Consider the following 4144-nt stretch of genomic DNA (forward strand, 5'->3'; position numbering starts at 1 on the left):
TTCCAGTTCTTGTTGTTAGAAGGCGTCGGCCGATGGCGAGCATCAAATCTGTCAAGCTAACATAATGGCGACCGCTTAAATTTCAAAATAAAAAATATGTTCCCTTAATTTAACAATACAATCATTAAATCTCATGTAACTAATACATTGCAGAAACAGCGGGCATGTTTAATGTTTGCTCACTTACTGTACATAAGTAATATGTGGTATATTTATGTGAGTTGAACATGCTTTTAATTTGTAGTAAAAACCTCAGTACTTCTTGACTGTGCTTGTTTTACTTTGACAGTTCTGAATGGTAGTGTCGCAAACTCCTGAGGGGCCCCAGAGCAGCAAAGGGCCCCCAAAAATCCAATTAATATCTAACAGTAGTTACCCTTTAGTTGAATAATCAATTAGTGAGTTAATGTGTTGATCATTTATCCTTTCCATTTGTATTTCACCACAGGTCAAGAGAAGATGTCCGTTCCATTTATATTGGAAGTCAGAACTGAGGTTGCCTCTGAGTTGACTGTGTTCCAGTTGAGAAGCTGGAAAATTTCATTTCATATAATTTAATAAAAATGTAATAGTACTACGTGAGCGAATCCGATGTCAGAGTTTGCGAGGTTGCTCCAACTTTCTTAGTTGGGAATCTGAGTTCAACGAGGAAATTCCGACTTCCAACTTCAAACTACAACTGGAACGTACAAGTTGTGGTCGGCAGTTTAAAGCTACACAAACCAGAGCAGCCAGGACGTATGTTCTGCACAAAGAGGGACAAACTTGTGTTGGCAAAGTGACTTTAACTTCAAAGACGTCTAAATCTAAAAAAGTGGAAACATGGAAAAAGGGTCATAAATGTCAGGTGTGTCCTCTCTAACTGTAGTAGTTTGCTTCACTTATTTAGTGACTCTTTTCATTCTCATATTGTTAAGTGATCTCTCTCTCATTAGAACAATTCTGGTTACATGTATTGACCAAAATTTGACACAAGATGGCGCCAAAAACTATGGACTAAAGGCATTTACTGCAGACATTATTGCCCTCTATTCACACATGACAGTCTGTTCGGTGTGAAATCTAAGGTAATTAAATAGGAGATGGCTTGATTATTCACAAACCAGTGGCACGCAAGCTTCCTCTGGTGGTACTTTGGTGGTACACAAAACAAATCACACAAAAAACGTGTAATAAATAAATTAATAATAATTAGTCACCTTATCTCTCTCTCCATCTGTACCAGGGTGAAGTATAATGTGAGGAAGAGGAGGACGATGAGAGAGCAAATTATTTTATAGGGAATAAATCTGACTCCTGTGAACAGTCTGTAGCTGACTTTGCTCTGACTATTTACATCACTGTATTTTATTGTTTGTTATAATGGTGTTACTTCAAGAGCTCAATATTTTCTCAGGTGGTACTCGGTATAACATTTTAGTGAATCACTGTTTTAAACACAACAAACATCTCAGCAAACTCTTCAGTCTAACACTGAAGCTAATATCTTGTGCATATACACTAATACAAAATATGTTTGTTTGAAATGTCACTGTAAATCTCCACCAATTGTAACAGAAACTGTAAAAAGACAATACGATTAGATCGGTGTTTTTCAACCAGTGTGCCGTGGCACACTAGTGTGCCGTGAGAGATCGTCAGGTGTGCCGTTGGAAATTATCCAATTTCACCTAATTGGTCAAAAAACATTTTTTGAAAACAAATAATATGGATATACATATTCAAAGCACTTTGATAAGAATTACTAAATTGTTAATATAGACTACAGAGTATCATTTTTTTCAAACATTTTTTTGGTGGTGTGCCTCGTGATTTTTTCAATGAAAAAAATGGACCTTGGCTCAAAAAAGGTTGAAAAACACTGGATTAGATGACTGACAGCAGCAACAGTGTGTATGTCTTTGATTAGTTAGTCGATGACCACAAATCAAGCCAGGTCAAAATAACTCTCGGTCTTATACTAATATTGACAAACTGTCATTTATTTGAGCAGCTTCAGGCAGAGATGTGCTGGACATTCTTTGTTTGCATCATGTGCTAAAGAGGAAACTGATGATCTGTCAATTTCCCCCTTTTTTCCAACTCCAAGCAAAACTCCTTAAACATCTTGTTGTTGCGACATTTGTGTGAGCAAAAGCCAAGACATTCTTAAGACATGGACTTATTTCCTTAAAACAGAGCAAGTAAAATATGATTTCATTCTCATACTTGGATATTTGGGAACAAGCGATATAACTTTTGTTTCTGTTATTTATCTTGATATAAATCTATCTATTACTGAAAAAACATTAACTTTAAGGTCTAGAGCAGGGGTCACCAACCTTTTTGAGACAGAGAGCTACCTTAAGGGTAAAGAATAATATGGAGGGCTACCACATTAACATTTTTTTGTTTGTTTACCATTTAAATGATTAATATTATGCATTCAACTGCATACACATTCATTCCAGTGCTTACTCCTAACGATAACCAGTTTTTATAAACAATATCAAAGATATTTTACTGAGCGATCATACGGATACATGCAAGTGAGGTGAAGTGAAGTGAGCCCGCGGGCACCGTATTGGCTGCCTGTGGGCTACCAGGTGCCCACGGGCACCACGTTGGTGACCCCTGGTCTAGAGTGTAAAATGTGGGTGAAAATGTTTTCATTTGGCAGAAATAAAATATGAAATAATTAGACTTATTTATTTTTTGTTTCATAATACTCCAGAATGAGCCTTTTATATGTATATCAGGAACTGGGTCAGGTCTAACTGAGCAGTACATAGGTTCTCCAACCCCCTTGTAAGGGAAATTATATTCAGCTGCAATGTGCAAAAATAAATATTGGTAAATTTTACACAAAAAAACTTTAAACCCCACAACATTTTAACCATATTGTTCAGTTCTAATAAAAACACCACAAGTCAGTGGTTCTCAAATTTTTTTCTACCAAGTACCACCTTGGTAACACCATTAACACCATGTTTAGAGTTTGTTTTCTACTTTTGACTTTGATTATAAGTTTATTTTGCCATGCATTTACATGCCGTTTTTGCCGTATTAGAATAAATTGTAATTGCACATCCACATTCCCGAAATCGTTGCACATTAAATATTTTTTGTTACAGACTAAACAACAACATTAATAAAGTTATTATTTGTTGTAAGTTTATCTGTATTTTTTTTTCTTTAATGTTAATAAGCATACAATGTTATGCAGAACGTGTACTTATAAGAATTTTATTGACAAATTATACTATTTATAGCCGCAGGGGAGTCGGTTGCGGGGTGCGCAAAATGTTTTCTTCATAACAGGCATAACAGAAAATAATTGAGAAGCACTGCATTAGGGGAACGTTCTGGGAACCTAAAGAGAACATTCTATAAAGGTTGTATGAATGTTGTGACAAAATAAAGCTGAACGTTCTGGGAACCGAATGTGCAACCAAAAACTAGTGTTAGGTGAAGGTTAGGAAAACTTTCCATATCAACCACAGGACAACCTAGGAGGAACCTTCACGGAACATTCCCACAACCAAAAGGTTCCCTGGGAACCAAAAAACGTTAGCTGGGTTATCACTAAATACAGTGATATTAAATATATTAAAATACAGGGGTGTAAATAGATTGAGCAATGTCAGCTACCAGGCACAAAATAAGGTCATTTGTTTCTCTCATCATCCTCGTCTTCCTCACGTATACTTCAGACTCTGGTATCATGGAATTAGATTAAGACAGAGCAAGACATAAGGTGACAATAATTATAATTTTTTGTGTGATTTATTTCATTTTCTATGCACTCTGGTCACAGTTCCTCAGCTCAACTCTGATCACATGACCTGGTATTTACAGTAGAGTAGTATTTCTGGTTTTACTCCAAGTACCACCAGAAGAAACTTGTGCCACTGGTGGGACACGCACCACAGTTTGAGAACCATGGGATAATTTGATGGATGAACACTTTTCAAAATTACATTTCAAACGGAGTAAATTATGTATATTGTTTGTATGTACAATACTGACATAGTTAAACTTAAGTCCACAATGTTGGTGAAAATTGTAAACAAAATGTCAGTTTATGGTGAGAGTGAGTGACTCGTTTGCGGAGTGCGCATCATCACCACCACCACAGCTCAGCTCAGCTCGAGGACTCAGACGG

Source organism: Microchirus variegatus (assembly GCF_963457635.1).
Source record: "Microchirus variegatus genome assembly, chromosome: 10".
Lineage (NCBI taxonomy): Eukaryota > Metazoa > Chordata > Actinopteri > Pleuronectiformes > Soleidae > Microchirus > Microchirus variegatus.